The sequence below is a fragment of the Rousettus aegyptiacus genome, unplaced genomic scaffold (assembly GCF_014176215.1).
Source record: "Rousettus aegyptiacus isolate mRouAeg1 unplaced genomic scaffold, mRouAeg1.p scaffold_m13_p_11, whole genome shotgun sequence".
Taxonomy (NCBI): Eukaryota; Metazoa; Chordata; class Mammalia; order Chiroptera; family Pteropodidae; genus Rousettus; species Rousettus aegyptiacus.
The window spans coordinates 50,890,419-50,903,619 of record NW_023416286.1 but is presented as its reverse complement, the minus strand read 5'-3'; the positions used below and the strand labels follow the sequence as shown (position 1 = coordinate 50,903,619).

The window sequence follows — 13,201 nt, the reverse complement described above, 5'->3', positions numbered from 1 at the left end:
GTTTGTCCTTGTCCATGTTCGTCTCGTCTCACGCTGAAGTTCATATATGGGAGATTTCAGGAGATTCTCAAACTTTCGATTGCCGGAGGGGGAAGGACTGTTACGTATGTCCTCTGTATCTTTAAAAAGGGTCACTCATCTGTCATAGTCCCCGCGATGGCCTTTGTTCTGGTCGGGCTGCCCAAGGGAGATGCCCACTCCAGGTCACAGCTCCTCCGCCACTGGGCGGATGACCCACGTTCGGGCCACCCCCTTCGCCTCCTGCTCTCCTGCTTCTGCAGAAGTCAAGAAGGAAAAGTTTGAAGAGTAAGCCCCATTCTCAGATTCGCAGCGAAGCGAGAGGCGGGAGAACCCGAAGGGGAGGATCGAAGGAGCTGGAATTGGAGAGAGAGGCGCGGTCTCAGACAACGCGTGAGAGTGTGGGAAGGAGGGAGGCAGGGGACCTGGAGGGGCTACCCCGGCGGGAGCGAAGGGAGGCGAGCTCCGCACTCCGGGCCGAGGCAGGCGAGTGAGACGCAGGGCGACCGCAGGCAGCGGGTGGCACGGCGCCCCTGGGAGCTGGAGGGGTTCACCCCCGTGGCCGGAGGGGTGCGCGGGGAGGGGCGAGTGTGCCCGCAGACGCCGGCTCCGACCCACGAACGAGCACAGCCCAGCGGGCGGCGCGCGGCAGTCACCAGTTCTCCGCGGGCCGGCTGCGCTCAGCGCACCCGCTCCGAGCGCGCAGCAGCTCCGGGGGCAGGGGACCCGGCGCCCCCTTAGCCCCTCACGGGACACATCCGGAACCGATCCTCGTGAACGAGTGGCAGGCGGCACCCGGCTCCCGCGGAGCTTTCTCCAGCAGGTAGGGGCCCAGGGGGAGCGGTGCGTGGTCCTTAGAGCGGGATGGTTGGCTAGGTAGCCTGGTGTCCTGGTCTAGAGGTCGGTAGGGCTCAATGTCCCCTTCCCCAGAGGCGCTGGCGACTCTGGGAGGGTGCGGGGTGCACCCACCTGCGTTTCCGGGCGCCCACTCGGAGTCCCAGCGTGAAGAGGGGGCTTGGAGAGAAGGTTAGCGGTCCCTTTCCCGAAAAAAGACACAGGGAGGTGTGTGAACGCGAGCTGAGAGCAGAAACCGTCTGAACTCTGGACCTTGCCCAGGAGAGGAGGCAAAAGTGGCAGTTTAGAGGAACGTGGAAGCTTCTTGTTGCTACGGGAGATGGGAGAAGCGGCGCGGTCACCTATACGACCACTGCGGGGGCGGCGGGGTGTTCGTCCTCCGTCCCCTTTTCCTTGGCCCTGAAAAAGAGCGACTACTTCAAAGGACAAAGATTTGTAAGGGTGAAGGAGGGCTCCCAGGCTGTTGCATCCTCCACTGATCTTCCATGACCTCTGACTGCTGCTACCCCCGCCCGATAATGTCAGCTCCATTGTCTTGGAGAGCCCGCGACGATGTTGTGGTCTAAGCGGCATGGTACCCGTCGGGGGCTCTTCATTCTTGGCTCCCGCTCCCCTCAGCCGTCGCCCCATCTTCCCTGGCTGGATAAAACCGACTAGATCGGTGGAAGCGCTGGGTTTAATTGGTACCTTGTACGCCCCCGAAAGGTAATGGATATGATTTTCATCAAGTTCTTAGCATTCATTTATTGAAAAGCTGTAGCTACTGACTAGTGGCCATTGTAGGAGGAGGGACTCTGTTTTGCCAAGCAGAGCCAAGTAAAACTTAGCGGTTCTGAATTGACCAGAGGAGTCAGTGAACTGAAAAAGCAAAAGCAAAAGGCAGTCTTCATCCTCCCAAGTGCAGAAGCCCTGGGAAGCACTCATCCTCTTTGAGTCGTGGCTTTTTTTTTGAGTGTCTCATGAAATGTCTGGAATCTCTGTTCAGGTTAAGGTTAAACTGTCTTGCACTTGTTTGCCATGAGCTCTGTGGGTATTTATGAAGCCTCTGCAGTCTTATCCGTGCATCTCCTAGTGATTTTCACTTGGAATCAAGAGGAAGAACAAGGGTCCTAAAGTCATCCACAAGCTCCTAAAATCAAAGCCACAGTACTGAGTGAGGGGCAATCACCAGGATCCTCAGGCTTCTTCTTTATGGGATCGCTGCATAGCTGGCAAAATTAAATTTTGCTCTTGGTATTGTTGGAGGTAATTTGGCATCCTTGGGTTAAGGGTCTTCCAAAATGCGTCTATCTTCATGAGGTCGTTTATTAAAATTATGTTATTGGCATATAGTTAGCATTATAGCTACGGTCCCTTATGTGGTCAACCTGTGTGAACATAAGCGCTTTATATTTGATAGACTTTGGAAACCAGAATAGATGGCATTGTTTAAGAAACAGTATTAATATGCCCAGGGATGTATTGGTTGCTGTAAAAATCATCCAGAGGGTATTATTTATTTACTAAAGGAAAAATAAGTTTAATCAATAAAATTTAATCAATAAAATTTAATCTGATGCTGTGGTTTTTATCTGTGTCCTATGAGAACTGGGGGCGTAAAATTATTTGTTCAGTGCACACTAAAATAACTAAAGTATTTTATTTTGCTTGTGTAATTAATACTTTAAAGATTTTTTTTTCCCCTCTGGTCTGAGAATGCTTGAAGATACAAGCTCCAGTAGCCACTGTGGCAGGCTGCTAATGTAATCTGAGGGTACTCCTGCAGATAAAGGAGAATGCCAACTAAATATGAGTCCACTGCAGAACATAGATGTTTTTGAAGGAGATTATATAAAAATAGAAACATTTCCTACTCCTTAAGAAATCAGAAAATAAAATCTGTTGCGTAAAACCATAATACATATAATGCACATAATATGTATATCTATATGTATGTAGCTTGCAGATCATTAAATATGTTAGAACACTGTGTAAGTGGGAAAAGATATATTGGAACTAGGATACTTGAAAATGATACATCTTTACTTTTGAGCCTACAATTGGTTAGCTGAGCACTGCAAATGCTCAGCTCAGTGTATCTGCCCTTTGGGATCCTATCATGAGGGCAAATCTGGACTAATGACAGCACATGTTTATAGAATGAGAAGACATTGAGGTGGCAAGGAACTTGTTGAATGACCTACTCAAGCTCCAGTACTACAAATGAAGAAAATGAGCCCCAGAGGACTTAGGTCACTTTTTCAAGATCACAGAGCTCAGTCTTAGCAAGGTCCTTGCTTCTTCCACCAAATAGGAATATGGGGGGTTGGTTATTTCCTCCTGAGAGAAAGGCACACAGGTGAAACCTTTCATTGATAGTAGGTTTTTATATCCATGATCTTCTCTCCTCTCTCACCTTTTTCCCTGGTGGCTCTCCTTCCACCAACCCTTCTTCTGGCCACTCATTTGTTCTGTTCTTCTCTAAGGATAATACATTGTTCTGTAAAAGTTCCAGAGAGGAGTGTTAGCGTATCAAGAGAACAGGAAACCTTTAAATGAAATTTACTTATTTAGATTAAAAATAGATGCAATTTACTTTTGTGAATTTGAGAAGAAGTTCAGGCATAAAAAAGATAATTTTTGCCTGGAGTGCACTGTCTTTTCTCTTAGAAACTGAGAAACTCATAGTAATAACCCCTGACCATTTTGTAAGTTGCTTTTCACCTACGATCTCCTTTGATCCTCACAACTGTCTCTGGAGGGATGCAAGGGAAAAATGCAGGGTAGACATGATCATTCATCCCACATTCCCTATTTACGATAACTGAAATCATCTCTGTTCCTTCTTCCTTGTATGGACACCCCAGGCAAAATTAAGTGCTCTTCTGGAGCGCCCCCTACAGGTGGGTGATTATCACATTGTATGTTTACTATCCCAACCAACTCTGTTATCACCTTCATATTCCAATCACCTGCCTGGGATGTGGCCCTTAGTAAGGATTCAGTCAGTGCTTTTAGAATATACTGAACTAGGGAATGAATTTAAATCAAGCATTTAAATTGGCCTCTTCTAAGCATGGACTTTTTTTAAAGGGAATGTGTCAATAATTTTTAGATGATAAAATGATGAAATTTTATTAACAGTTCTGTTATGACATTTCTTGAGAATGAGCAGTCATTCAAATACAGTAACTTCACTTAAAAAAAGAGGATTGCACACCTCTAAGAACTAGGGCAGTGTGCTCCAAGGGCTGCCTACTCTAAATCCCCTGGAGATGCCCTTAAGAGTGGATTTCATCAGTCTAACACAGACTTACACAAGCAGAGTTTGGGGTGGACTCTCCCTCCACCACCCTTGAGTGATTTTCATAAGTACTGCATTTGAGAACCACATTGTGATTGATCATTCGAGAGTTCACATTTAGTCTCCAACTAGCTAGAATCACTTCTCTTTCTCGTCTTATATAGGAATCTGCAAATATTTTCTTTCTCGGTTATTCTCACATTTGATTACAGTAACTAGGAATACTTGACAATAAATCAGGTCATTAATTCTAAGGAAGTTAGATTCATATTATCAAACTCTAGCTAAAAGTGTACATAAATAAAATGATGTTATTTTTGAATAGATTGTAAACTTCAAGTGGCAGAATTATATCAACTGATTTATTTTATATCCTACCCAGGCATACAATACTTTGTATATAGTTGTGTCAAAGGAATTATTTTAAATGACCTAGACTGTATAATTTCTGCAATGTGTTTATTTCTTTGGCTGTGGATGAAGCTGGGAATAGTGTCTATATTTAATCAACTTCATTAAAGTTCATTCCTCAGGCTTTGCAATCCAACTTCTATTCAGACGATGCTTCTGAACCTGTTTTCCCACTCTTCTGTCCTCTCTTTGAACCTCATTTGACAGCTGACATCACACCTGTTAGCTGCTACTGGTTTCTTTATGTCACCTTCTCTGACTGTGCTTCTCTTATCCATCTCCTCAGATTGTTTTTTTTTCATACTCTCTCCTTTGGCCTCTTCTTCTCCTAATTTCCACATTGGAGTAGGTTTCTCTTCCACCCTCTACATGCATGTGGCTGAGTTCTAGACCTGCATCTGTAGTCCTAACTTAATTTTTTCTTTTTGTACTCGTAAACCTGTATCTGCCTGGAGGACACTTTACCTCTTTGTTCCATACCAAGTCTGACTTCGTATGTCCAAAATTCTGTTCATAATCTCTGTTATTCTCTGCAAGTCTGCCTCTGTTACTCCTGTTTTTTTATTTCCTGCCCTAGTGGTGGAAGCACCCTCCAGTCTTTTCACTTATTTGCTCTTTTCTTTCCCTCCCCACTTTCCAAAGCCCATCAGCCATCATGTCTTTACAGTTTATCTTATATTGCTGAGATTAATGTTCTGTATTTTGACATTTTATGACTGCCCTTGGGCAACTCTTCATTGCCCCCTGCCAGGCATAAGGGATCAGTTTCTAATTCCTCTTCCTGCTCTGGTCTTCCTCTCACATCCAGTCTTACAGTTGCCAGAGTGATTTATCTTAAATGAAAATTCAACTTGAGACTTTTTGGGGAAAAGACTTCAGTACTTTCTTGTTAACCATAGCATATAGAGCATGCTTTTCTGCACTTTCTACATTGTCCTTCTTGACCCTAGACTCCAGCCTCTGCTCAGCAATTCTGACCTGTCTTCTGCCTTGGACCACATTGTTGCTTGGAGTTCTCCAATGGAATTTAGTATTTCTTACTCAAGAGAGTTTATTCGTGCTACCGTGGGCGGGGAATGTGCTTCTCATTTTGCTCATCTAGAGTCGAATGCACACAATCTTTCTCTAAACACTCATGTCCATAGATGTTCCTCTTCAGACCTCTTCTTGCTGCACAAACATCTTGTGCTTAAAATCTTTAGTGTTCCCCTCTCTGTTTGAATGTCTGACTTTACCCTGTCCTGTAACTACCTTCTTATTCATCTCTGTGTAAATGTCTAGACTGGGTAGATGTTATATGAATGGGCATAAACACTGCACAGGCTAAAGGCAAGATGCTTTGGAGGCCTGAAAATGCTCTATGGAGATCCTAGACCCATAGTTCCCTATGCTCTGACAATACGGAGCCTTCATCTCACTTTTATAAGCTGAAATTAACTTTTGACTGTAAAAAACAATAAAAATCAAAAGGACCTGTAGCCCGGCAGACACAGATTTAGGTAACAACCTAAATTGTATTCCACTGAGACAAAGGGGAAGCCATCTTATAAAGAGAAAGTTTCTGCCCAAGTTCCCAATTTTATGCAAATGAGGTTGTCAAATTGTGCAGTTCTGATTGATCAGTATAGATGCAAGTGAGGATACAATTGGTGCAGTTCTGATTGGACAGGTTGGATCTCAATCTGTTGGTAGAAGATGAAATCAGGTTTTCCTGCAGTGTTTAACCCAGGGCTGTATGAGGGAACCCAAGAGTTTAGTCTAAGGTTCTTCTTGGTATACTGAGTATGTGAGTAACGCCCATCAGAAAATGACCACTAGACTCTTATTACTCATAACATTTAGGCCTTTGATTGACCTAGGGAAGTTCATAAATTCCCTCTCAGGGTTCACATTGTCAACTGATGGTTATTGGCATCAGTTCAACAACAACAGGAATCTCCATTTTGGGATATAGTAAAGAAGGAAACTGTATTCAGCATAAAGAGTTCAATTGTGATACAGCACAGGCTGTGGAACAGCTCAGTGGTGTTACAGCTCAGTTAGGAAGCAGCGTGACTATGGAACCGCATGGCTGTGAGGCAGCCCTTGGACGAGGCTCCTGACTCCAACACAACAGCTCTGCGCCACTCTGCCCGATTCTGCTATGTCTGCTCTTCTCTGCTCTGATCTGGTGAGACATCTTCAGTGTTTAATCTATGGTGTTTCAGCTCCAGCCAGGAAAACACACTTTCTAGCCTTTGGTGGAAGGGGAAAAGTATGCTTCCCAAACAAGAGGGGAACTGACTTATATAGAGAGATGTCCCTGTCCCTGGTTCCTGATTGGTCAGTCCTCATGTAAATCTTCTGATGGAAATACAGCTGTATAGTTCTAATTACAAGGTGAAAGCCCCACTCCTATTGCTTGAAATACAATCCCAGGAACTCCTTTATAAGGGCTGTCTCAGATGATAGGAACATAGTACAGACAGGCAAGTCAGTGTAGACTTCTCTCCGAAGTGTGGTTTTCATGAGAGTCCTCTGTTTAGAAATGGATGCTAAGTTATGTTATAAAATTTGAGTCCAGTTAGCCACCAGGAGTCCTTCTTGGTAGGAATCTTATTTCTCAGGGTCTATATATCACATGAATCTTTCTTTTCAGGGTCCACACTTTTTATTGAATCTCTTCTCTCTTCCTTCACTCCCAATCCTATCCTATTGGTCCCTTTGACTGCCTGTCTCCTTCTCCCTCTCATAAAAATCCTCTGCTCATTTTACAGCTAAGGAAAAGAAAACCCAGAGAGACTGAGTAATTTATTCAAAGTTACGCTGCTAGCTTAGGGTATAGATCAGGACTTGCATAGAGTTCTGATTATTAATCCTATGCTCTTATCGCTAAGCAAAAATCCAGGTTCTCTCTTTTTAAGAACAAAATTTGTTTCTTTAATAAGTGCCATTTAGAAAACCATGACAGCCTGGGGCAACCAACTATATAGCCCAAGGGCCAAATGCAGCCCGTGGCACATTTGTATATCGCTTGTAAACTAAACATGCTGTTCGCAATGTTAAAGGGTATTAAAAACAAATCAAAACCAAAAACAAGATGAAGTACGTGTGTCCCATTTAGACCCTATGGCTCTGGTAGCTTAAAATATTTGCTGTCTTGCACTTTACAGAAATAATTGCTGAGGCTATCTCAAGAAACAGTGGGACCTGAAGGTCATGTTTGGTGTAATTTATGTGGAAACTGACTTTGATAAATAATTATAATACTAAAAAAAAAAAAAACACCTGGATAAATGAAAACTAAGTTGTAGATTTACTAAATTTTAAGAAGAAAAAATTAAGGCATAACCCATATTTTATATTCAAGTGGTTGATATATTTATCTCTTAAGTTTTAATGCTTCTCATTTCTTTACAAATAATTACCATAAGAGATATTATTAGTATTAAGTAATATAAATAAAATAAATCAGGTAAATCCTCATAAAAATCACTGTGGGCATTTTTGGTTTTATAGTATGATTGAAGGTATAGGTAAAGCTGAGTTTGATGCCCAAGTTCTCAGAGGCCGAATTGAATTATACATAAAAATAAGCATTTGAATTTTTTAACAAATAAAATGTAGACTGCATTCTTTTTTTATTTTTGTTAGCAGAATTAGTTGGTGTTTTAAAAATAAACTTGGGAGGTTAAAGCTTCTAGCATGTGGCCCTGTATGCCTTTAATGAACATATTTGAAATATTAAATAATTCCTTTAAGAATGATAAAGACTTATTCAGGCTTCTCATTATCTTTCTAATTTAGATTCTTGGTTTTAAGTAGCTCAGTAATGTGTGGTTGGGAGTCCCTAGGTAGAAATCGCTTCATGAGCTCCCAAATCTTTCAAAAAGTCTATTAATATGCCTTTTATCTTTATGATTTGGAACAGCGAGTCATTAACTTTACATTTATTTCAGTGATTTAAAACTAAATGTAAGAGCAAGACTCAAGAACTTTGACATAAGAAATAAAGAATTTAGTAGAACAGAATACTGAGAAAATATTATATGTAGGTTTTAGCTCGCTACTTTCATTTTTTTAATGTATAGAAAGAACAGACAGTTTTCTGGAATGAATCTAAGACATGTTATTTCTCAGGAAAGGGTTTGCTAAAGTCATGGATACAAAAGAATTCCAATAAGGCTATAAACTGAATTTTCTCAATATAAATGGATAAAAGAAGTATTGGGATGGGGAATTACAATGTAGTGTAAGTGGTCAAAGAGAGAGTGAGCATGAGGTGGACCAGAATTGGTTGGAATTCCAGGTCTGTTTCTTACTTCTCAGGGACCAGGAATATATGAAAAAACTTTTTAGGGCTCATCTGTGAAATGGGGTGAGCAAAGCACCTGCCTTATAGGTTAAATATAGGATTAAATGAGATAAAATTTTCTGTATGTGCTTAGCTCAGGTCTTATAGCTGAGCAGAAGCTCTGTAAACTTTAGTTTTTGTTATCCTGCCTAGAGAAGATGTCACTGTGTTAAGTCTTATACTGAAAATTTCATTCTGCAAAAGTCTGGGTTATTTAAAAAAATTTGAGTTGCCTTCTAGAAGCTTATTATTGCAAAATAAAACAATGAGAGGAAGTTCTATGGTGGACTTGATTCTAATTAACAAATAGGAACCTGTTGGTGGCATATATGTGATAAAAATATTAGAAAAAAATGATCCTACTGTCTTAGTTTTTATTATGTTGAAATACTCTGGTGCATAGTAGATCATAGGAGAGTGGATTTTGAAATGTTAGGAGGAAAGATTATTACAGCCTGGTGGACAGAAATTATAAAATTATATATGTCATGAATGGAATGGTAGAATTTAAAAGCAAAATAATGATTTAGCAGTAACATATTATCATGAGGAAGCAAAAGAAGAAATCACATAGAAATGTCACATCACTCCCCAGGGATACCTGTGAGATGACATTTAGCTAGGACATATGTGCTGGTGAAGAGCTGGGCAAATGTCTGAACAAAGTAAAAGAGAGTAATGCGAACCCATAAGAACATCTGCACTAAATCTTACCAGGTGTCAGGTATGAAAAAAGTGATAAAGACAATAAACAGGCTTATATTTCTCATGTCTAGAATAAGAAGAGCAAGGCAATGGTCAACTTCTGCTTGGGACTGATGATATAAAAAGTAAAGATGATATAAAAGTATATCTATTCATTGTAATGTTGGTCCCCACCTTCTTCATTAAAGATAACAATCTTTCGAAAAGTTAAACAAATTAAGACCTTGGATTAGTGGAACATAGGTGAGAAAATTAAAACAAAAATTTGTTTAGCTTTTTTAAGTTAATTCAGGCTAGACAGACATTAATTCCACTCCAGGATACTGAAAGAACTGCAAATGTGACTTTCTGAGTGCTATTGGTTATCTTCAGACATGGTGGAGAATTATACAAATGCTGAAGAACTGGGGTAAGCCAAATGTCCTGAGCTTCACAGAGCATCCTAGAAGTTACAAACTGGTATATAGATTCCCATCAAAAATAATAAATTATGTTTATTATGTACACACATTTATACACATACATCACAATTTTTAAACTTCAAAAAAACATAAGGAGCCAGAATAATTCACAAAAGTAAGTATTGCAAACTAACCTGACTACTTAGTCAACTAACGCCAGAGTTCATTAATAAAATGAATAATCTAGGGTAATTAATTTCTAAGGTTTCTATATTCTAAAATTTTATGGTAGTGTCTAGTTTGATTTTTTTTTTTTTTTTGCAAAAAAAAATTTGCCATCTTAATAATTTCTAAGTGTATAGTAGAATATCATTAATTGTTGTGCAGTAGATCTCTGGAATGTTTTCATGTTGCAAAATGGAAACTAATACCTACTGAACAACAGCTTCCCATTTTTCTCTCCTTCCCCTGCCCACAGCAGCTGTAACCACATTCTACTTTCTGTCTATGAGTTCGACTATTCAGATACCTCATACAAATGGAATCATGTAATATTTAACTGTTTGCGACTGGCTTTTTTCACTTAGCATAGTGTCCTCAAGGTTCAACATTTTGTAATATACTATAGGACTTTCTTTTTTTAAGGCTGAACAATATTCCATTGTATGTATTTATCACATTTTGTTTATCCATTCATTTGTCAATGGACATTTAGGTTGCTTCTGCCTTTTGTGATTATGAATACTGTTGCAATGAACATGGTTGTGGAAACAACTCTTTGATATCCTGTTTTTAATTCTTTTTGATATAAAGCTAGAAGTGGGATTGCTGAATCATATGATAATTCTATTTAAATATTTTCCAGCTTTATTGAGATGTAATTGACATATAACGTTGTATAAGTTTAAGGCAGCACCCTTATTGAAGATCATTTGATCATATGTGCGAGGGTTTATTTATGGGCTCTCTTTTGTTCCATTGACCTTTATATCTGTCTTTGTGCCAGTTCTATACTGTTTTGATTATTGTAGCTTTGTAATGTGTTTTGAAATCAGGAAATATGAGATCTTCAGCTTTGTTTTTTCTCAAGATTGTTTGGGCTATTTAGGGTCCTTTGAGATGTCATATGAATTTTAGAATGGTCTTTCTATTTCTGCAAGAAACACATTTTGATTTTGATAGATTGCATTGAATCTGCAGAATCTGTAACCATACTTTGGGTAATATGGGTATTTTATAATATCAGGTCTTCCAATCCATCAACACAGGACATGTTTCCATTCATTTGTATCTTTTAATGTCTTTCCTCAATATTTCGTATTTTTCAGTGTACAGGTATTTTGTTTCTTTGGTTAAGTTTATTCCTAAATATTTTATTCTTTTTGATGCTATTATAAATGGTATTGTTTTCTTAATTTCCTTGTAAGATGCTTTATTCATTGTATATGGAAACAACTAATTTTTGTTTGTTGATTTTGGATCCTACGATTTTGCTGAATTTGATCAGTTCTAGCAGTGTTTTTTTTGTGGCATATTTAGAGTTTTTTATATAAAAGAGCATACAATCTGTCAAGAGATAATTTTATTTCTTCTAATTTGGATATCTTTGATTCCTTTTTCTTGTCTAATTGCTCTGCCTAGAAGTTCTAGTACTATGCTGAATAGAAGTGGTAAGAATGGACATCTTGCTTTTGTTACTGATCTTAGAGGAAAATTTTCGCTTTCAGTTTTTCACCATTGAGTATGATGTTAGCTGTGGGTTTTTAGTATGTGGCTCTTATTATATTAAGGTTATTTTTATCTATTCCTAATTTCTTTAATATTTTTAACATAAAAGAGCATTGAATTTTGTCAAATGCTTTATCTGTCAGTTGAGATAATCATGTATTAGTCTTAGTTCTGTTAATGTGGTGTATAAATTAATTAATTTTCCTAGATTGAAACATCCTTACATCCCAGGAGTAAATCCCAATTGCTTATAGTATATACTGTTTTTAATGTACTGTGAACTCAGTTTGCTAGTATTTTGTTGAGGATTTTTGCATTAATATTTATCATGAATATTGGTTTGTAGTTTTCTTGAAGTATTTTTGGCTTGGTATCAGGGTAATCTTGGCATTGGTAAATGATATTGGAAGTGTTCCCTCTTCTTCAACTCTTTGAGAGAACTTGAGAAGGATTGATATTAATTCTTAAAATGTTTGGTAAAATTCAACAGTGAAGCCATCTGGTCCTGGGCTTTTCTTTGTGGGGAGGATTTTGTTTACTAAATTAATCTCCTTACTAGGTATAGGTTTGCCAAGAGTTTTTATTTCTTCATAATTCAGTTGATGTGTTGTATATTTTAGGAATTTATTCATTTCTTCTAGGTTATCCAATTTGTTAGCAATTAATTGTTTATAGTTGTCTCATAATCTTTATTTCTGTGGCATCTATGTAATATCTCCCCTTTTATTTCTGATTTCTTTAAATTTAACTCTATTAGTCTTGCTAAAGGTTTGTAAATTTGTTGATCTTATCTAACCAACTCTTTGTTTTGTTGCTTTTTAAAATTTTTTCCTATTCTCTACTTCATTTGTTTCTGCTCTAATCTTTATTATTGCCCTCCTTTTTCAAATTTTTGTCTTACTTTGTTCTTTTTTTCCAGTTCTTTGATGTGTAAAGTTAGGTTGTTGAAATCTTTCTTTTTTTTTTTTGAATGTAGATATTTACTCCTACAAACTTTCCTCTGGGTAATGCTTTAGTATATTTCATAGGTTTCATTATATTGTGTTTTCAATTTCATTTGTACAAAATATTATTTTCTAATTTTTTCCGATAAAATCTTCTTTGATCCATTGATGTTCAAGAGTATGTTGTTTAATTTTCACAAATTTGTGAATTTTCCATTTATTCTTCTGCTATTAATTTCTAGTTTCTTTTCTTTATGGTCAGGAAAGATATTTGGCATGATTTCAATTTTCTTAAATGTGTAAGCATTATTTTTTGGCTTAGCATCTCCTAATATGTTATCTATCCTGGAAAATGTTCCATGTACACTTGAGAAATATGCGTATCATGTTATTGATCCATAGAGTGTTCTATACGTGTCTGTGATTAATCGGTCTATGGTGTCGTTTAAGTCTGCTTATTTTATATTAATCTTCTGTCTGGTTATTCTGTCCATTAATGAAAGTGAAGTGTATTGGTCAGAGT

General features: G+C 38.6%; 1 protein-coding gene across 1 annotated transcript in view; it reads left to right on the top strand.

The window, feature by feature from the left end:
• The first annotated feature begins 731 nt into the window (after positions 1-731).
• Positions 732-13,201, top strand: part of MYO16 (myosin XVI) — a 499,709-nt gene continuing 487,239 nt past the window's right edge. The window contains exon 1 of the mRNA XM_016145255.2: positions 732-841. The gene's annotated coding sequence lies outside the window, so the exon portion shown is untranslated. The remainder of the gene's footprint in view (positions 842-13,201) is intronic.